Here is a 22,809-nt window from a genome sequence, read left to right on the forward strand (position 1 = left end):
TAAAAATAATAAAATACACTGTGCTCTGTGACAGCCTAAAGGAGTGAGATGGGATGGGGGTGGGCGGAGGTTCAGGAGGGAGGGGACATACGTGTACTTGTGGCTGATTATGTCAAATAGATGGGGAAGCAACGGAAACAGTGACAGGTTTTATTTTCTTCAGCTCCAAAATCACTGCAAATAGTGACTGCAGCCATGAAATTAAAAGATGCTTGTTCCTTGGAAGGAAAGCTATGACAAACCTACACAGTGTATTAAAAAGCAGACCTTTGCTGACAAAGGTCTATCTAGTCAAACCTATGGTTTTTACAGTAGTCATGTACGAATGTGAGAGCTGGACCATAAAGAAGACTGAGCACCAAAGAATTGATGCTTTCTGTAAGTCATGTATGGATGTGAGAGTTAGACTATAAAGAAAGCTGAGTGCCAAAGAATTGATGCTTTTGAACTGCGGTGTTGGAGAAGACTCTTGAGAGTCTCTTGGACATCAAGGAGACCAAACTAGTCAATTCTAAAGGAAATCAACCCAGAATATTCATTGGAAGGACTGTAGCTAAAACTCCAATACTTTGGCCACCTGCTGCAAAGAGCTGACTTATTCAAAAAGACCCTGATGCTGAGAAAGATTGAGGGCAGGAAGAGAAGGGGATGACAGAGGATGAGATCGACTCAGTGGACCATGAATCTGAGCAAACTCTGGGAGATAGTAAAGGATAGGGAAGTCTGTCGTAAAGAGGTCAGTAAAGAGTGGGACACAACTTAGTGTCGTAAAGAGTGAGGTCGTAAAGAGTGGGACACAACTTAGTGTCGTAAAGAGTGAGTAAAGAGTGAGGTCGTAAAGAGTGGGACACAACTTAGTGACTGAACAACAACAGTGGCAGAAGCTAACACATCATCATAAAGCAATTATCCTCCAACTAAAATTTTTTTTTTTTAATGTGCTGAAAATAAGTCGTATATTCCCATGGATGTCTGGCTTACACACCTGGTGGTGCTTTACCTCTTCTGGATTTTGCTCAGTGCCAGCACAGAAGCAAGGATAGAAGTTGACAGCAAACATCAGGCAGCTTTGAGCAATGGACACAGTGGTTCCAATTATTTTAAGGTAATATGTGCCCATGGATAATTGGTTACACATTTACTTATTCCTAATTTGGGTCTCACTGTTCCTAAGTAGCTTCATCATACCTCTCTAAGCAGGCCCTTTGCACCCCTGGGCTAAATCAAGCATCCAAAGTCATCTATTCATGTGTGGGCTGTTACCATTAGCAATATGCAAAGGCTGTCACAGAGCTCTGTGATCAGCAGGGGGTATTCTGCATGACCAGGGTTGCTGGAGAGATAACGCCAAAATAACCTTCTGGGAGAAATAAAAGAAAATATTTAATGAAATCAGTACTCTTAAAAAAAAAATATGTGTTCAAGTCAGCTTAAAAGCCCATTTATTATACTTCTAGCCTAAAAAGTATATGTAATCATTTGATTACTTGATGACTTGAAACCAAGGCTGTCTGTTATAGTTACAGTATACACAAAATTATAGATGCTGGGAGATTTCTCCATTGTTCTATCAGAAGTTGATAACAACCCTCTTTATTTAAAGGCCAGTATATCCCCAGGCAAATTGAGTTTCCATGCTCAGTTGATTCAGGGCCTATTTCAAGCAACGGCTGCCAACTATGTCAAAATGTATAGCGATTTTGTGATATGCATAGTTTTCCAAAGGGGAGAGTGAGATCACCAGTCTCAATCCATTTGTGACTTGACTTAGATTTAAAATTGCCCTCGAGAAATAGCTAGCTGGTATATAAGGGTACTGAAATATTTTCCATTGAGATTGCTTTCTCCTTATCCTTCAGTTTTTTTTTTTTTTTCAATCATGAGTCACTAAAATTATCTTGAAAAATTGGGAAAAAATATGTCCTGTTATTGACAGAATTCATTACATTAGAATAAGGCAAAACAGCCTACTTATAATCAACAGTACCATTTTGAGTAATTTGTTCTTTTTGACATTTTCTAAAAGAATAGCTTTCCCTACATTAATGCTAAATAGATGGGAAAAATATTAAGTACAAGAATATACACAAATTGCATTTTAATCCCTATTTTTCTTAAAAAAATATGTCAAAGATAAATCTAACTGTGGTTTAAATACACACTTTTCTTCAAATGTTTAGGAAATGATGCTTAACACAGAGAAAAATAAAGCCATTAATTTTCCATTTGCATAACTTGCCCTTGAACTTTATTTGATACTTCTTATTTGCTTTTGCAATATAAAGTCCAAGATTCCAGTTTAAAGGATATAAGCAATAGCTTTTATTTTTGTTTTTGCATTTTTAGGAGCTAGGCATTTATTATTCTTAATGCCTACTTTATACAGACAGTTTCAGTGCCAGTTTAAGTTGTATGGGGCTCACATCTATTACCTACACAAATTCCATATATTTAAAATTCTGAAGCCTTTTAAGCAATTCTATTTGGATTATTTCACATGAGAATATATTACCAAGGATACAAAATCTGTAATATGTATTAATTTTTTTTTCTTTCCACTTTTTCATGGTATGTAAGTTACCCACACTAACACATGAAAAGAGAGAAAAGGAAGAAGAAAATCATGAGAGGAGGTTGATATACAGGTGATGTACTAAAAAAGCTGGATGCCCTTTGTTGCTTGGATTTATTGTTTATTAACTGAACTTAAAATTAAGCACTTATTTTATTCCTTTCTCTCTCCCTTGTTGTTCTCTCCCTTATCTTCTCTCCTTTCTTTTTTCAAAGGTATTGAGCAGCTCCTGTTGTAACAGGGACTGTCTCAGAAGCTGGACCTTGGGGTTATTAACACAGAATCTGTCCCCACCTTCGGGAACTAGTCATTCAGTGAGAAAGATCGGTGCTCAACAGATACAAATTCTCATCATTACCAAGGGTGATAAGATAAGAGCCAAGACAAAACCCATTAGGATCAGGAGTGAGTACACTGGGAAACAATTTAGATGAAGACTCAAGGAAAGTCTTCTTTGAAGAAGAGACGTTTGTTTTTAGTTTACTGTATGATTATCACCAGGGGCTTCCCTGGTGGTGCAGTGGTAAAGAATCTGCCTGCTAATACAGGAGATATAGGAGACACGGGTTTGGTCCCTGGGTTGGGAAGATCACCTGGAGTTGGAAATGGCAATGCACTCTATTATTCTTGCCTGGAGAATCCCATGGACAGAGGAGCCTGGAGGGCTACACTCCATGGGGCTACAAACAATCAGACACGACTGAGTGACTAAGCAACAACAATTACCAAGGCTAACCCTGGTGGCTCAGTGGTAAAGGATCTGTCTGCCATTATAGGAGACCTGGGTTCGATTCCTGGGTTGGGAAGGGGCCCTGGAGAAGGAAACAGCAACCCATACCATCTTTGCCTGGGAAATCCCATGGACAGAGGAGCCTTTCAGGCTGCAGTCTATGTGGTTGCAAAAAGAGCCAGTCGCAGCTTAGTGACTAAACATCAACGACAGTGATTACCAAACAACAACAGGGACACTTTTTTTGGAAGATATGATATGTGGAGGATTCTATGCTTGGTTCTGAAGTGAAAATTGATAACCATAACCAAAAAACAAAATAAAACCTCAAATCCGAAAACAAAGCAAAACATCCACAGCTTCGATTCTTATCCCAAAGGATCCTTATACTTGTATGCTGCTGCTAAGTCGCTTCAGTCGTGTCCGACTGTGCAACCCCATAGACGGCAGCCCACCAGGCTCCCCCGTCCCTGGGATTCTCCAGGCAAGAACACTGGAGTGGGTTGCCATTTCCTTCTCCAGTGCATGAAAGTGAAAAGTGAAAGGGAAGTCGCTCAGTTGTGGCCGACTCTTAGCGACCCCATGGACTGCAGCGTACCAGGCTCCTCCGTCCATGGGATTTTCCAGGCAAGAGTACTGGAGTGGGGTGCCATAGTGTATTTTTAATACTGCTTAAACTTTTGTAGTTGTGCATTAATGAATTTAATGCACTGTTTCTATAAACAAACACCTACATATACATTCTTATAGTTAATCATATATTAACTTTGTGCCCTGCCTAGGTAATTCTTTTGTTTAATAAATATTGATTGATTTTCTTCTCTGTGTCATAACATGCATTTTGCTAGTTTCTGGGAATATGATATTGAAGGGGCATCTGTTGCTGGCTTCTGTAACATACAATCTAGTAGACACACAAAGAGGATGACTATCTCTGTGCTAAATTTTCTCTTGAGGGTAAACTCAGGGTGGTTTGGCACACAAGGGAGGGCCATGCATTCTTGGCTTGAGGTCAGCAGAGGTGTGCAGTGAGATAGTTACTAGCACACTTAATCCTCAGGAGCAGAAACTTAAGCCAATAAATGCTAAAACACTTTCCCAACTTCAAAAAAGTAGAAAATTTCACCAAATTATTTAAAAATCATATTTGAAGCAGAAAAGAATGAGTTTATTTATTTAGATCATTATTGTATTATTGATCTAATTAATCCAACCTTAATTTAGAATAATATTTATGTTCCAAACAGTTTACCTAGTTTTACAAACCACCCACCAGCTAGAAAGACTAATGCCTATTGCTTGATGACAGAGCCCTAAAAAATAAAAACAAGCAGAAAGACCTGTAGAACTGTCATTTAATTTATCTTTGAACTATTTTCACACTCAACTTTCTCTGCAGGGGTACTTAATCATCCTTGCAGCTACTCATATTGGGAAAGATAGACTCAGAGCAGAAAAGATTATGAGACCATATTCAGGAAGGAAAGAAGACAACTTTCATCATAATGTTCTTATTTTAAATACAGTCTTTAAGTACAACTTACCTTTTCTAATAGTCTAAAAGAAAGTTTGAAATATACTTTAGCTCAGCGTAACTTACTTATGAGTTCCAAGAAAGAAAACTAGTTTCTTCTAAAGGACTTCATAGTATGATAGGAAAAATTATCAGGAGACAATTAAGAAAAAAATGGCACTACAGCCTGGGAAGAAAAGCACATCTTACAGGAGATCTGGAAATTCAGCACAATCTTATCTAGAGTTTGAATCCCAGTAAGGACTGGAATTTTTGCAGTGCATTAAAACTGGAATGATTAGAGCACTGAGGCACAAGGCTGAGTTCCTTGATCATTCTCTATCAAAATCCACATTTTTAAATAACAGTACACCACTGGACTTAAATTCAATGGTTTCCCAGAGACCAATTTTTACTGTCAGATGCTAATAAACTAGTGTCAGCATAGTTAGATGATTTAGATGTGCTTGGATTGTTAGGCTGTTGAGAGGGGTTCATCACCATTGTAAATGACAGTAGTTCACAGCAATGATAAATGTTTCCCATCTGCTGATCTATGGGCACATTTAAATTATGTTGCATTACTATACCGTCTCTTTAAACAAGAAGGAAATTAAGCTTCAAGTTTAATTAAACATTATTTTAAAAATTGGGCTTTGGTATATAAAATTCACCCTGTGATTCTTCCAAGTTCTTTTCCTTGAGAAAATAGATTGCACATTTCATTGGGATTTGACCTTAATTAATCCTATACTTTGTGATCCACCCCCTTGCTGAAATAGTCTTATCAAAAGGAATGCAAGCTATGGGCTAAGATAACAATCGGTCATTAACTTCTGTGTGTGATGCTGGCCGTGGTCCACAGGCATGGAATTCAAAACCCATTGTACACAGTAATGTCCAGGGCTTAGTGCTCTACAGCCGAGAGACAAAATAAACTATGCAGAACAGCATCTTTACACAGTCTACATGGATTCACACTAGAGCAAATGATCTGAAACATTCATAATGCAGTGTGGACGTTGGCATCCAGAACTGCCGTGTCAGATTACATAGGAGGTTGCTCATTCCAGCAATGCCAACTGAAGCCAGTAAGCAAAAAAAAAAAAAAAAAAATCACTTTCAAATACCAGTATTTTAGTAAGAATGATTTACAGAGTTACACAAACACTTAACATTTAAAAGAAACTCACCATCTCTATCTCTGTTTTAGATACTATCCTAGAGCAGTAGCTCTCCTTACAGACACAACTTGACGTGCTTTCTTCAAACAAGAAAATGTTTAAATTAATAAACGTTTGTGGCCTGTTGATCTGAAATGTATGTGGTCCAGATAAATACAACACATCTGTGGGACTATTCATAAAGTAAAGGGCTGGAACATCTGAAATCTATTATGCAATATGGCTTTTTGTTTGTTTCGATTTATTTTTTTTTTTGCCTGGACATTAGGCACTTCCTCAGTATGTTTTTAACTTTGGGAACCTGAGGAATGCCAAGTGATGATTTCTTCGGATGTGTATAAATGATCTACAAAACATCCTATAACCCTCTGACACGGTGATGAAGATTCTATAGTTTTTAGTATCCTTTTTTGATTCCAGATGAATCTTCTGAATATTTTCATTCATCTAACATTTACTGAATACCTACTATGTGCTTTGTATTCTTCTAGATATTTGGAATATAACAGTGAACCAAATTAAACAAACAAACAAACAAACAAAAAACCCCTGCCCTCATGGACCATACATTAGAAAGATATAGATACACATGAGAGATGGGCGTACAAACTTTGTCATGGGTGTCCATTGAAGAAGACATGTGGGATATTATGATAATATGAACAGCTTTTATATTTTAGTTACCAAGGGATACAGATGCTGAATGTATATATTGGGTTGACCAGTAAGTTCATTTGGGTTTTCCATAAGATATAACGGAAAAACGGAAACAAACTTTTTGGGCAACCCAATAACACCACCTTGTTTGATTCCTTTCATTTTGTCTCTATGGAGACCATTTTATTCTGCATTACTATTATAATCTCCTGAGGTGGTACCACCTAACTCTTGACTCAAATTCACTTTGAGAATTAACTTAATTAAGAATTAATTGTTTAGTGGTGAACATAGGTAAGATAACTTTGAATTACTCTCCTTAAAATACCCTTCCTATCATGCTGGCCCTTAGTTAAGTGGTTCTCAATGTTTACCAATTTAAGCTAGTCTGCTGAGTCTAGTCGGAGAAGGCAATGGCAACCCACTCCAGTACTCTTGCCTGGAAAATCCTGTGGATGGAGGAGTCTGATAGGCTGCAGTCCATGGGGTCACTAAGAGTCGGACATGACTGAGCGACTTCACTTTCGCTTTTCACTTTCATGCATTGGAGAAGGAAATGGCAACCCACTCCAGTGTCCTTGCCTGGAGAATCCCAGGGACTGGGGAGCCTGCCGTCTATGGGGTCGCACAGAGTCGGACACTACTGAAGGGACTTAGTAGCAGCAGTAGCAGCAGCAGCCGGTGAGTCTAGTAGTCAAGCTCCTTCATAATCTGCCCCCACAGGGTCTTTCCAAACATTTGTTCTTTCTCTCCCCGTGTCCTATTTTATACACAGACAATCCTTTAGGTCATCAGCCTCTTTCTGTCAGGCTTAGTCCCACCTCTATTAATCACATGGCAGAAACCCTCTGAGGCTGATAAGAGGACTTTCTGTTCTTCTGCCTGGGACTGGGTCTTCCAGATAATTTCCAGGCTCATTCTCTCCTTTTAAATGTGGACCCAAATGTCACTTGTTCAGAGAGGACTCAGCATCAGGCTCAATCAGTTCAATAGCTACAACCTCTGTGATAGGGATGCACAGAAGGAAGTGAGAAGAGAAAGTAGAGATGCTTGCCAAGTCCTTGCTAAATTCTGCCCTCCCCTCACCAGTGAGATAATCAGTAGAAATCTGCTTATCTGGAAATGTGGATAATAAGAATTCCTCCTAATCTTGTACTTATTAATGTCCTAAGATAAGAAAATGGTGGTGGTTTTTGAGTTTAGCTTACTCAAAACCTATGAGATAAATTTCTTGGTTAATGGTTAAAGAGATTAAAAAACAAAAATCTTGTCCAATATTTATGTGTGATGTTTACCTAAAAATATCAGCCTAAGAAGTAGAACTGGAATAGCATTGAAATGTGTATAATATCATATATGAAATGAGTCGCCAGTCCAGATTCGATGCACGATACTGGATGCTTGGGGCTGGTGCACTGGGATGACCCAGAGGGATGGTATGGGGAGGGAGGAGGGAGGAGGGTTCAGGATGGGGAACACATGTATGCCTGTGGCGAATTCATTTCGATATATGGCAGAACCAATACAATATTGTAAAGTTTAAAAATAAAAAAAATAAAAAGAAATAGAACTATACATAAGTGGTCAATTGATTTTCGAAAAGGTGCCTAGATAATTCAAGAGGGAAAGAATACTCTTTTTAATAGGATTTTAGAAAAACTATATATTCATATGGAAAATAAAATGTTCTGAATGCTAGCCAGGACTATAAAGAAAAATTAACTCAAAACAGACTACATAAATACAAAAATTCAAAGTATAAAACTTCTGGAAGAAAACATAGAAAATCCTCATTACTTTGGCATAGGTAGATATTTCTTAGGACAGAAAAAGAAGAAAGTATAAAAGAAACTGAACTTTATCAAAACAAACATTTGTCAGAACTAACCATTAAGAAAATGAAAGTGAAGTCACTGGCCAAGGATTAGTATTTAAGATAGTAATTAATGCTTTTAACTCACAAATAAAAGACAACAAAAAAGGGCAAAAATAACATATGAAGGGACTCTTGCAAATTAAGATAAATGGCCAATAAGCACATGAGATTGCTCAATATCATTAGCAATCAGTGAAGAGCAAATTTAAGCCATAGTGAATATCACTGCATACTTATTTCAATGTCTAAATTAAAAATATTAACCATATCAAGTATTGGTGAGGATGTGGAACAATTAGAATTCTCATCAATTGCTACCAGAAAGATAAAGTGGTAAACCTCTTCAAAAAAACTGTTTTCTAGTTTTTTACATAAAACTACCATATGCTTACCATACAACTAAAAAATTTCCTCTCTAGGTATTTGTCCCAAAGAAATGAAAACATATGTCCTTACTGGGACTTGTACACAAGTGATCAAAGCAACTCACAGTAGCTTAAGTTGGATAAAAGTGATATACCCACTAACAAGTAAAGGGATACACAAACTTTTTTAATAGGATGCATGCATTCAGTGGAATGTATATGTATTCAGTGGAATACTACTCGGTAATAAAATGGTACATGCTACTGACATATGCAACCACATGGACACAAAAGTGTACATACAGTAAAAGTCTATTTACATGATATTCTAGAAAAGGCTAATCTCTTCTGACAGAATGCAGATCACTGTTTGCCTTGGAGAATGGTCGGGGAGGACTGACTGGGAAGGCTTACCAGAAAACTTTTTGGGCTGATGAAAATGTTCTCTACCTTGATTGTAATAGTGGTTAAATGATGTATAAACTGTCAAATTCACTGAAATATACACTTGAATGAATTGACTGTAGGTAAATCACACCTCGATAACCTTGGATAAAAAGTTCTAAAAGGTACAAAGTTGAGTTTATGTTGTCATTCATGGTTTATAAAATTCCTTCATGTATACTATTTTCTGCCTTACGCATGCAGGTCTAAGTATAAACAGGTATGACTTTGTTGGTTATTTCACCATATCCATGGGCCTGGGAGGACAGCCTGGGCAAGAAGATATAATAATGGTGGGGGAGGTGTGTGTGTGTTTGTGTGTGTATGTTTGCACGTGCATGCATGATCATACATGTATATAAGGAGTGTGGGTATAAAATATCTTCATTCTGTGTTCAGGTGCTTATGTGTGGTAACTTGACCTTTGCAAAAGGTGTCATCATCATCGTCATTTTCATCACCATCCAAACCACACAGAATGTGAAGAGCATCCTCTTCTTGGGGTTACATTGAGAATGAAATTGGATAGCAAATGGAGTGTGCTTAGGACAGTACCTACCAATTAGCCAATACACAATATGTGGTATTACCATTATCGATCCAACATTACCCATTGTATTTCACATAAATTTATACGTAAAATCAAGATAAAAACAAAGTCTACCTTTCAAGATCACTGTGTGAGTCAAATGAATTCAACTGAGCTGTTTATGTGAAATCAGGAGCATGAGGAGCTCCATCAAGCCATGGCCAGTGTAAACAAACGCAACTGTAGCCCAGGACAAAAAGACCTTTCCCGAAGGCTCTAGAGTGCTGATGAGCTGAGAGGTCCAAGAAAAGACCCTAACTGCTCTGAACTGCCCTGCCTGGCTGACTGCTCACTTTCTGCAAACTCCTGAGTTCCAAACTGCAGGTCCTTCTTTAGGAAAACCTACAAAACCGTGTCCGCACATGTATATCTTGATCTTAAGTATCCTGTGTACTGTGTGTTGGCTGAGTTGGAAGTACCCCAAAGCGGAAACAACTTAAGCCAAGTCTGAGTCGTTATTTCTTTTTAGTCCTTTGCAGGATTAGCTCAAAGCCTAGTGAAATGTCTGCTTTCTTCCCTTCCTGATATTAATGTACATCATTTTACATCATTTTCTCTCCTCATTCTCTGCCTGTAAAGAGCTTCCTCTCTGGAACATGAGGACATAACTTAATTGCTGCTGCTTTGCATTTTCTTTACTTAATGTGTTGTACAGTAATTCAATTACCAGTGTCAGACAGGTAGAAGACGTCCTCAGTCTATTCATTCAATTAGAAGAGAAAGAAGAAACTGAATTTCTAAGTCTACCTAAAATGGACTGTGGCTTATGCAACAGTTTTCAGATAAGGCTCTTATTCATCACACAAAGAAAGTACAACCTCTACAATTTAGAAGATGAGGAGGAGGAAGAAGGAAATCCCAATTTAGAAACACATAGTAATTCAGTTCCCAAAGAAAGGCAACACAAATAGCTTTATAACAATATAAAAGTATTTCCACTGATCACATCCCTAATTACATTTATGAGCTTAAAAGCTTGCTTTACGCACAATAGGCACCATGACAAGGATGAATAAATCACAGTTTTTTTTTTTTAATAAAATCTAATTCTGTAACTATAACACCATGCAGTATAATAGGGTAATATTGTAGACTTTTAAATATGTATCTTTAAAAACACGGAGTATAAAGATAATTTCCTACTCCTTGAACTCTTTTAACATAGTGTTCAGGTTTCTGTTATATTTCTCTGAACTACTAAAATTATAATGGGTATCCTCTCTTGTTTTGGCTACCTTTTTTCTCCGATTTCCTCTCATTTATTTTCTGTTATACATGAGTATAATGAACTAAAGTACATAAAAGTTTGATGATTAAATGTATTTTTTATTACCACTAAGAACCAAATGCAATTAGGAGTGACTAGTTAATAGATAGCCAGTTTAAGCTTAAATGTGTCCGTCTTCGTGCTCTGCAAACCAGAGAGAGACTGGGTTCTACAGCACGATCAACAATGCTTTAGGCTGCCACTGTGCTGGAGTGCAGATTTCAAATATGGACTTTGTCATTCCTCCTTTATTTTGACTGCAGAATGCACTGCAAGTCTTAATGCCAGCTGACAACTACACGGTACTCACCCACTAAGTGTCAACCTCTGTCAACATGTCACACACACAACCTGGTAGGTTGCATAATTCAAGTCTGTACATTCCTGCTAAAGATCCTGTTTCCAGCACTTCTGATTATGCTATGTAAGATATGGGTTCTTTTCTCTTTGCAGCTCTGATTCTGAACTCATCCAGGGTTAACAAAAACAAAGGAAAGAGGCCATCAGCTATATGTAGTTTTTTGTTCCATGAACATAGAATGGAGAAAAAAAAATGCATGTGGGCTTCCAGTAAGATATTGAAGACTGAAAGGCATTGAGTACTTATGGATATTTTCAAGCATCCATGTGAATCTGAAATCCAAAATCTGAAAAAGGAGTGTTATTCAAATTAGGGTACCCAAAGCTGACCTATGGCTTTATTTTCTTGCATAACCTCTTATGCAGCATGGAGGAATTTTCAGATGCTTCAAAAAAAAAACTTAGTTTATTGTCTATTAGTAACTGAGAATGAATATAATGTCTTCTTAATTAACACGACAACATACAGCTTTATTTCCTCAAGAAATTTCTGTGGAGTGTCAATTGTGTTTGGGGCATTGTTGGGAGTGCTGAGTCAATAACGGAAACCCAGATGATGCTCCCTCATGTAGCTTACATTCAACTGAGATCAGACAGTTACAGACAGATACATTAACAAATGTGTGCATATTATGGTGATATATCCTATGGTGCAGAATAAGACAGAGGAAGGCAGAGGAGGAAATGGAGATGGAGGTGGCTATTTCATATAGGATGGTCAAGGAGACGGTGAGTAGAAAGACTTTGAGTCCAGAGATGACCTGGCATGTCTCTAGAACCCCAAGGAGGCAGCGCCACTTGAGAGATGTGGTTAAGAAGTAAGGCTGAAGGATGGGAGGTTCAGAGAGAGATGAGTGTCCACCTTCAGGACCACTGTAAGGCTTTCACTCTGAATGAGACAGTCAGCCATTGACATAAGCAGATAAGGATAACCTTTGTCTTTCATATTAAAAGGGATATTCTGGCCTTCACGTGATGGGTTAGGGTCCAAGTTATGGTTATTACTGTAATCAGAGTGAGATATATGTTGCCCTGGACTGATGTGGTTGAGGCATAAGTGAAGAAAAGTGTTCTATCAATTTGTTTTAAGGAAAATGTCAGGATTTTGATGGATTGGAAATGGTGATGTGACAAAGAGAGAAGACAGGGATAACCCTAGATTTTTGGTTTTGTTCATTGGTCAAATCTTAAACAGCTGTTCTTTCTTTGATGTTTCATCTTCTACCTTAAAGGCAGGTATGGGGGAAAAAAAAAAAACAAAACACAAGAGCTAGAAAGCCTAAACCTCTTGCAGTTGTTCTATTAAGAAGATGATGGACAGGGTATATCTACTGTGTAGAAACAAATCCAGTTTGTATTTAATTCATTTGAGAAATTGTTCATGAACAGTTACCCTTATATACATTCTACGTGTGATGCTGACAAGTTCAATTTCTACTTGGGTTAATGACCACATAAATGTCTTTTACACGAGTTAAGGTTGCTTGGAGGCAGGAATGATTTCTAATTTTTTTCCCCCTTTGTTTAGCATTACTCGATAGGTTTTTTTCAAACTTGCTGTTTAAGGTCTAGCCTCCCCTTCATACTGGCGGGTAAATCTAATTAACATTAATGAGAGTTCTGTGCACATATTGACAGGATAATAGACCTTTTAGGATGGATCCTCCCCTCTTGCACTACCACTCCCCTACCTCATACTAGCTGATTATTTCATTAGGCGGCAATATAAACCCAGGCAGGAGAACACACACTTTGTGGAAGTCAACTGGAAAAATCTGCATTCATCCACACTTTCACTTACATTACGGTGGTGGGCAGGGGGTGGAGGGTGGGATTACATCATAGCCACCAGAGAATCCAGTTGTCTTGAGAGAAGAGCTTTTATAAAGGTAGTTTTCCCAGTCTATTCAGAGTTATGTGCTTACCTATGGTTGTTTAGAAAACCTGATGGTGTTCATTACATCTCATTCTAATTTTCACTGTAAGCAAGTCAGTAGAGAACTGAAGGGCATATCAATAAGACTGGGGTGACTTCTTAGGCTTTGCAGTTACAATTAAGAAAGGAATGAGATGGATGACAAATCTGTGAAGCAGCTACTGGAATTATATAGGCAGTCGTGTAAGCTCTAGAAATAAAACTTTAGTCTGAGATTTGCTTTTTTAAGATCTTACATCAGCTGATAAATGTGTCTAAGCATTTCTTTAGTCTTAAGGCTACAAGAAATTGAATTCACTTTATCCTTGTTTATCCTATTAAAATGTTCTGCATATGATTAATAGAAGCACTATAGTCTCTACTTCTTTCTTTCCCCCTGTGAATAAAATTTGGCAAAGGGAGAACTTCATATTCTTCTTGCAAGTTAAGCATATGTTAGAGCATTCCTAGAAGTTGGAATAAATTGTTTTATGGTAGAAGGCAGATTAGTGGTACTGGTTATATTAAATATTTTTCAAACTTTGGTTACCTAATAAAATTGTGCCTGCCTGAACTGATCGGTATTATGAGAGTAAGTGCTCACTTTCTTTTAATAAGTCTGGCTCCACAGAGAAGTTGCAAGTGTGAATTTATTTACTTATTTTTCTTTCCAAAACTTGAGAGGTTGTGAGTCTTGTGGGAAAAAGTGTGATACAGTAGAGATACTGAAAGCTGGCAGGTTTGCCTGAATCTAAACTTTTCATCTTTTGTGGCATCAGTCAAATCCATCAGTTAGGAGAGCTTGACCCATTTAGCCATGCAACAGCTAAACCCTTAATCCTCACAGATTCATTTTACAGTTCAGATTTGCCACAGATACTGCACTAATTCAGACTCAAAGGTCAACACGTTAGAGTGAAAAGGGCATTTTTTTTTTCCCTTGAGAACTTGAAAAGCAAAGACTTCCCTAATAAAATGGGTACAAATATCTCTCAGATCTCCTTCTCTCTTTTTTTGTTAACTTTGTATTACTGTAACTTTACAAATAAAATTTTCCGAATACACAGGGAAATGTTAAATATATAAAGAATAAAATGGTAATACCATGTACCATTTTTATTGCTGTATCAACAGTCTTTAAAAACAGGAATGACTTAATTAAAAAAGTAAATGGCACCAATACAAACAGATTGTAGAAGTATCTGTGCTCATATAGGTATCTGAACCAAAAACATTCATGGAAATTAGTTTGTGAATTGTAAAATTTTGTTAGTAAATCAAAAAGAAAAATTTTGTCTTTTCTAGCATGGAACAACAGACTGGTTCCAAACTGGGAAAGGAATGCGCCAAGGCTGTATATTGTCACTCTGTTTATTTAACTTATATGCAGAGTACATCATGAGAAACGCTGGACTGGATGAAGCACAAGCTGGAATCAAGATTGCCAGGAGAAATATCAATAGCCTCAAATATGCAGGTGAGAAGCACGGCAGAAAGTGAAGAACAGCTAAAGAGCCTCTTGATGAAAGTGAAAGAGGAGTAAAAAAGTGGGTTTAAAACTCCACATTCAGAAAACTAAGATCATGCATTTGTCCCATCACTTTATGGAAAATAGATGTGGAAACAGTGACAGACTTAATTTTCTTGGGCTCCAAAATCACTACAGATGCTGACTGCAGCCATGAAATTAAAAGACACTTGCTACTTGGAAGAAAAGTTATGACCAACCTAGACAGCATATTAAAAAGCAGAGCTATTACTTTGCCAACAAAGGTCCATCTAGTCAAAGCTATGTTTTTCCAGTAGTCATGTATGGATGTGAAAGTTGGACTATAAAGAAAGCTGAGTGCCGAAAAATTGATGCTTTTGAACTGTGGTGTTGGAGAAGACTCTTGAGAGTCCCTTTGACTGCAAAGAGATTCAACCAGTCCATCCTAAAGGAAATCAGTCCTGAATATTCATTGGAAGGACTAATGCTAAAGCTGAAACTCCAATACTTTGGCCACCTGATGCAAAGAACTGACTCATTTGAAAATATCCTGATGCTGGGAAAGACTGAAGGTGGGAGGAGAAGGGGATGACAGAGGATGCGATGGTTGGATGGCATCACAGACTCAATGGACATGAATTTGAGTAAACTCCGGGAGTTGGTGATGGACAGGGAGGCCTGGCATGATGCCCTCCATGAGGTCACAAAGAGTCGGACATGACTGAGCGACTGAACTGAACTGAGTGGAATACAAGTTTTCAATAAAAACATGTATTTAATTCTTTATTTTTAAGGTGCACAAACTACCACAAATATATAAGAATACTTCCCTATGTGTATACATCAATTTATTATTTTATCTGAAAATGAATATATATATATATGAGTACATATATATATACATATGCAGTGAATCACTTAGCTGTACACCTGAAGCTAATGCAACGTTGTAAATCAACTATGAAGAACATGAAAGTGTTAGTCACTCACTTGTGTCTGACTCTTTGCTACCCCATGGACTGTAGCCCACCAAGCTCCTCTGTCCATGGAATTCTCCAGGCAAGAATATTGGAGTGGATAGTCATTCCCTTCTCCAGGGGATCTTCCCAACTTAGGGATTAAACCCTGGTCTCCTGTATTGCAGGCAGATTTTTTTTTTTTTTTTTTTATCTCTGAGCCACCAGGGAAGCCAGTAAATCAACTATACATCAATTAAAAAAGTAAATGTATTATTCTAAAAGCATAGTCACATACACTGTTTCATATAATTCCCACAATGTGTTCATATTTATTTCCTCTGTACCTGACTTTACTAGGTGTAGACAACTAGCACAAATTGTGAAAATAAATTATTCTGCAGGTAGCACAGCTATGATTAAGCCCATTTTAATGTAATGTAATGTGTACATGCTTAGTTGTGTCTGACTCTCTGTGACTCCATGAACTGTAGTCCGCCAAGCTCCTCTCTCTGTCCATGGGATTTGACAGGCAAGAATACTGGAGCGAGTTGCCATTTCCTTCTCCAGAGGATCTTCCTGACCCAGGGATTGAAACTGCATCTCCTGTGTCTCCTGTGTTGGCAGGCGGATTCTTTACCACTGAGCCACCTGGAAAGCTTAGACAACTAGTAAAAATTGTGAAAATAAATAATTATCTTGCAGGTAGCACAGCTATGATTAAGCCCATTTTAGAGATGAGGAAACTGGACACTTGGCAGGCCTAGTATATCAGCCATCAGCTTGGCAGCTAGGGCAGAACTGATGAGTGATGAGATACCCCCTTTTCCTAGAGAGGGCACAGCCAGTGGACAGAACTGGACAAAGTTCTCTGTGTTGGGGCTTATTAGTGGGCATAAGAGAGGTCCAACTTGAGACTCTCAGAAACTTGGGGAGCACTGTACAGGAGGCTGAGGTTCTGTGAGATGAGAATGAGGAAGCAGCTCTAATTTGAGGCACTATGGTTGTCATTATTTCATACATAGCCACAGGCTGTGGGCCCTGGAGAAACTTGCTATACCAAATAATTGAATCACTGGGGTGATGGCTCTTGCAGAGTGTCAGTTGATCAGGCTACCATGAAGTTGAACCACAGATAACTATCAATTACAAAGCCCTTACATAACTTGTTCAGCTTTTTCGTACATGCTATGAAACAGCAGTTTTCAACATTTCACTCCAGGTCCTGGCAGGCAAAGAGTTAATGCACAGAATCTCCAGAATCTGTTTATGCACCAAAGAAATAGATTAATTAAATAAGTTTAATTGATAATGGCTTGCAAATGCCACTACTCTTCAAATATATATTGAATTTGCACTGAAGTAAAAATTTACCCATCATAATTACTGAATTCATAGCAAATTTCCATCCCTGATTGTTTTTATATACAGTTAATGCTAGAAGACTAATCTTCAGAGTCAGGCAATTTCTGAATAAACCCAACCTTCTGGTCTAATGCTGAGGGCTGGAAATCACTGAAGAGCAGGAACGATTTAGGACAGATTAAAATGAAAAATTCCTATCTTTCCTGAGGTTTGATTAACAAATAAAATTGTAATATATTTGAAGTGTACAACATGGTGATTTGATATACATACACACTGTGAAATGATTTTCACAAAGTTGATAACAATTAACACATCTATTACTGTGTGTGTGTGTGTGTGTGTGTGAGAGAGAGAGAGAGAGAGAGAGAGAATGCTTAAGATCTACTCTCGGCAAATTTCAAGTACACAATACAGATATACTATATATTAGATTCTCAGAGCTTACAATTGAAATTTTGTACAGGACAAGCTTTTTTTTTTAACGGATTTCTAAGGCAAGGCAAACACAGTGCCCACCTCTAGGTATCACCAAGAACACTGGCATTAACCTTTAAGCCTCTATCCTATACATACAGGGTTTTTACAGTTTCCTCAGGATCCAGGTACTACACAACTTTCTGTATGTAGAAGAGCCTGCACACCAAAATCTTTACTTTGCCCTACAAATTATATTTGTTGACATTAAACAAAAATTTATCTGAGATGTTTTTCTCCCAAATTGCTTGACAGTTCTTACAAGTACAATCCATGTGATTCTTTGAACATATTAAAACTGCCTTTATAATTTCTAAAAAAAAAAAAAAAAATTTAGCACCACTATCAACATTATTAACCTATTTTCAAAAGTCTGGACTTAATAACTTTTTTATTGTGATTAAATTTTGAAGTGCTTGAACTAATTAAAATGCAAGCAACTATAATCCTAAATACCTTTATAATTGTGTATTTCATTTTGCATCAGAATGAGTCCATGAAATTGGCTTTCAGACTTAAAATAGTTTTTAATTTTTCCCATTCTGTCTTATTTCAAGAAACAAAGCAATCAAATAGACTTGAAGATAGTTCCATATAGTTTTGAATAATTTAATGACCAAATATTTTTCCAAGTCTTCTATCCCTTGGAGTACTGTTTTTCCTTTGAGCTCATTATCTAATTGCTATAAATGACAATATGAATTAGGTGTAGAGAACAATGAAAACATTCAGTTATATGCTATTTGATATTTGCTGATACACACCCATTTAGTTGTACTGATGGCTGAAATACTAAAAGTTTTAGGGGATGAGTTAGTAGTTAACCACCACCCTGTTCCCTCCCCAGGATGTAAGGCTTCTCCACGATCTAGAAACTAAGGGGTGTATTATACACTAATGCTTGACACATTTAGGAGGCCTGAAGGACCTTATGTGTCCTACAGACTGTTAAATATCACCACTGACTGCATGAATCCTATTTAGTGACTTCTAACTCCAAACAGATAGGAATTCTGGAGAAAAAATAGGAAGAAATTTTTAAAAGACACCACATTAACATAGAACTTGAGGGGCTACCCTGGTGGCTCAAGGGTAAAGAATCTGCCAATGCTGGAGACACAGGTTCAATCCCTGGGGCGGGAAGATCCCATATGTCGCGGAGCAACTAAACCCGTGTGCCATAACTATTTAGCCTGTGCTCTAGAGCCCAGCAGCCACAGCTGCTGAAGACCACTCCCTAGAGCCCATGCTCTGCAGCAAGAGAGGCCACTGCCAGGAGAAGTCTGAGCACCGCAGCAAGAGAGTAGCCTCCACTCAACGCGACTTGAGAAGGAGCCATGCAGTAGCAAAGACCCAGCATGGCCAAAAATAAATTTAAAAATTAAAAAAATAAATCGAAAAACAAAAAAAAACATGGAGCTCAAAATAAAGAATGGAGGATCGCTAGACAAAAGAAACAAACAGAACCGACGCCAAAGTCCTCTGGGGAGTTTTGAACACAGATGAGTTTTGAACACCTAGAGATGAAGAGGTGACTGTCCACTGAAGGACACAAATCTATGTGGTCCATGTCCTCACACAGGAAGGGGAAGGGAGCCAAAGGCACAGCCTAAAGCAGATCACTGGAAGGACTACACCTTTGTGAAAAAGAGCCCAGAAAAATGTTGCACACTCTCCAGGAAAGAGGCAAGGAAGTCTGTTGTCTTTTTGCTGCTCTCATGGAAAAGGCTCCAGTGAGAAATTCTAACTCTGAGCCTCCTCAAAGGGCAGGTGTGGAGGTTTAAGATGTTTACTCAGGGAACAGAAATTCCAACACTCATCTCAGACCTGTGAAGCCACCAGAGCCTTCAGTGAAACAAAGGCCAATCAAATCTGTAGAATCATTTCAACAATCCGGGCGCTGGGGATATCTGTCTTTTTTATAACCTCACAGCAGTAGCAAAAACCTAGAAATGACCAAAGGGAATCATTCACAGTGAGCAGGAGGAAGCCGATATAAGGAAAAGAAGAATCAGCACCTCAAGTAATCAAGAGAATGGAATGCCAAGAAAGGAATTAGAAAATAATTTTGCTTAAAATAGCCATCATAATAACAAATAGTAGAAAGAACACACCAATTCAGAAAAGAGTGCTTGGATCTAAAACACCAAATAAAATCTTTCTAAGTGAAAATTATAGTCATTGATGTAAAAACTAAATGAGTTTAATATCAGATCAGGCAACAGGTGGAGAGAACTGTAATTTAAAAGATATATTTAATGAAATTTAAAAGATGTGTTTAATGAAATGATGCTCAAAACACAGCATAGAGAATTAAAAAGAGATAAAAGATGAAATAGAGCTTAATAGATACAGAAAATTCTAATAAAAGTTCTGGGGGAGGAAAAAAAGAGGAGAGAATAGGGAATAGGTAGGTGAGTCATAATGGTTACAGATACCCCAGAATTGAATGGAACAAATTCTTGGATCACAGGAGTTGACACTGATGCAAGGATACACACAAAGCACAGTCTCCCGCATGCCTGGTGGGTGTGTAAATTTTTTTGAATCCTTTTGAGAGGTTATTTGCAACATCTAAATTTCTGATTCTGCCTCCCACTCCCAATCATGTAGTTTTTTGAATCTCAGGCAATGGTAACTCCATTCTCCTAGTTTTAGGCCAATAACTATTAAGTCATAGTTGATTTCTCTCTTTCTCAAACCCCATATCCAATCCATGTGGAAATTTGAATGGGTCTGTTTTCAAAATACCTCAAGACTTTGACCTCTTCCAACAGAAACACTGCTATATCCCCTGTTTTAAGACTCCCATCAACTCTTGCCTGGGTTATGGTAATACTTTCATCATAGATTCTACCTTATTTTCAATACAAGCAGCTCAAATGAGTATTTTAAAATAAGATTCCCCTTCTCCAGGGGATCTTCCTAACCCGGGATCGAACTCAGGTTTCCTGCATTGTAGGCAGATACTTTACCATCTGAGTCACTAGGGAAGCCCCTATACTTTCCTATAATTGGCCTTATTTTTCTATAGTGCCTATCAAATTTTAAAAAATACTATACAGTTTATTATGATTATTATTTATTATCTGTCTTTCCCTATCAGAATATATGCTGTACTGGACAGAAATTTTTTTTTGTTCAGGAAAGCAGGATTCAGTATATAATAAACACTCAAAAGATAACTGATTGAATCAATAATTCCAGAAAAGCTAACTATGTGCTCATGAAATGAGCTAGTTGAGACAATCTGTATTTTCCCATATATTTGAAATAGTTCATTAGGAAAGCTAATTTAAATTTCGTAAGTTAAAAAAAATCATTAATGCTCAGGTTATGATTAAGAGAGGGACTGACACCATTTATTTTATGTTCTTATAAAGAACAAACTATATTATTAAAAAAATTGTATATTCAGGGGTATTATATTTTAACTGTATTTCAAAATTATTATAATTTTCATACTTTATTGGTGGCTTCTTTTCAAAAGAGTGCAACAAAAATCTCTAGAAAATTTAAGCTAGAACTTAAAGAATTTCTGCATAAGATACTCTGCTCTGCTTCGATTACTAACAATCTATACTTATCTACCTGGTCAATTGCTCACTATTTTGTTTTGAAAGCCTTTATTATTAAGGTCAAGGCAAAATGAAGGAATATTTAGAATGTAGCTTAGATCACTGAAGTGAGATACTGGTTGTTGAAGAATATTACATGAATAAATTAATAAAATAAAACCAAGACTCTCCAAAATCCACCACTGAGGAAGCAGCAGGTACCCCTCCGCCTCCGGGTTCTCTAATTAAGCTGAGGTCTCCACTCACACCAGAGATCCAGCCCTCACATATCTGGCCCGAGAACAGATACCAGCCCCCTCCTCTTAGCTTAGCTGAGATGGCTGGGGCTCTTATATACCAGTGAAAGAAAATGGGGGACATAAACGGAACACGTAAGAAGTGCAAAACGATTTTGCTGTTAGAGTGCAAGTTTCCAGTCTTTCCATTTTAACTCTCTTCTTAGCTTACAGGCAGCCGTGACTATACTCTGGGCTGAAAGATTGCTCTGGGATTCTTACGTCTTCCTGGCTTGCTCTCCATGGAGGATATCACTTCAAAACCTCCAGGAGCTTTTCCTAGAATCCTGCTATGTTTTTGGTGAACCGACTGGCTTCATGCCTATTCTAGAGCACACTCAAGTGGCTGATACCAGAAATGATCTCTCTGGACCCCCATCCAGTGAGACATGACTTCACTACAGCAGGACTAGGACTGAAACCGTATCTTAGAATAATAAAACACCATTAAGTTCATAAAGCAATAAAAATAAGGAGAGAGGTTTTTCTTCCATGGGCAGAAACAAATTTTTGTTTTGTATTTTAAATGTGAAAATGCATAAGGCTGTTAGTATAATTATTACTGTTATCTTCATTTGCTCCACACTCTCTCTCTTTCTGATGCCATTATTAACCCCTAGAATACAGAGTTGTCTGTAGGGCATATTCCAGAAATGCAGGTTGAGGCAAAAGAAATTTTGTTCTTTAGCGCTAACATACAATTTTCAGCAAAAAACTAGGACAACGTACCATTTATGTTTCCTATTGCAGCAGGGCTTCAGCCTTTTCCAACAGCCCTTTCACAAAATTGATAGATTATTCTTCCTATTAAAAGAGTCTTTTATTCTGGGTGCCAGACCTGGTGCTTAGAGTTGAAATATTGCTTTAGCTTTGTGTGTGTGTTTGTTACCACAGTGGCATTTCACTGCTGAATAAAATTACAAATTGTGTACCTGATTCTTCAGGGCACAGAAAAGTCTCAAAGGGCCTGAAGTGGGCATGAGGGGGATATATTTGTTTGTTATTTCTCATTATTCCTGATGAGAATCCATGGACCCATGAAAATTTTTATCCGGTTGTACACTGTGTAGAGAAAGATCATTAAGTAGGGAAACATGAATTCTAGGCTTCTATCGGCTACTAAGAGGCCCTGTCTCTTTAGCCATGGACAAGACAAAGTGAATATATTAAAATAGATACTATTTATCAAATGTTTAT

This window comes from Bos mutus, chromosome 27, assembly GCF_027580195.1.
Source record: "Bos mutus isolate GX-2022 chromosome 27, NWIPB_WYAK_1.1, whole genome shotgun sequence".
NCBI lineage: Eukaryota > Metazoa > Chordata > Mammalia > Artiodactyla > Bovidae > Bos > Bos mutus.